Source organism: Physeter macrocephalus, chromosome 14 (genome assembly GCF_002837175.3).
Source record: "Physeter macrocephalus isolate SW-GA chromosome 14, ASM283717v5, whole genome shotgun sequence".
NCBI lineage: Eukaryota > Metazoa > Chordata > Mammalia > Artiodactyla > Physeteridae > Physeter > Physeter macrocephalus.
Genome location: NC_041227.1, coordinates 79,103,927 through 79,104,465, shown reverse-complemented (window position 1 = coordinate 79,104,465; position 539 = coordinate 79,103,927).

Here is a 539-nt window from a genome sequence, read left to right as displayed (position 1 = left end):
TGAGATGGGAATTATTCCTAACTTTTTACAGGAACATAGAGACAGCAATTTGCCCAGATTTCACAACTATAGAGAGAGTGGAGCTAAGACGTCAAAACCCTCATCCTCTCCACTGGTGCCTCACCCCCATCTCTGACCAAAGCAGAGGTGCTCAGCAGTGAAGCCACTTCACCCCTTTTGTCCTGTTTCCCCCACTGCACGTGGGACAGCCCCTTTCACACAGCAGGGGTGGGGTGGGGATGAGTGTCATGCTACCGCACAGGGCTGGCCCACAGGAGGGTTCAACACAACAGTAGGCATGGCTCATTTCCCCCTCTAGACTCTCATATAACCCTGCGAGTTAGAAGAGGCAGAGAGGGGCTTCCCTGGGGGCGCAGTGGTTGAGAGTCCGCCTGCCGATGCAGGGGACACGGGTTCGTGCCCCGGTCCGGGAAGATCCCACGTGCCGCGGAGCGGCTGGGCCCGTGAGCCATGGCCGCTGGGCCTGCGCGTCCGGAACCTGTGCTCCGCAACGGGAGAGGCCGCAACAGTGAGAGGCC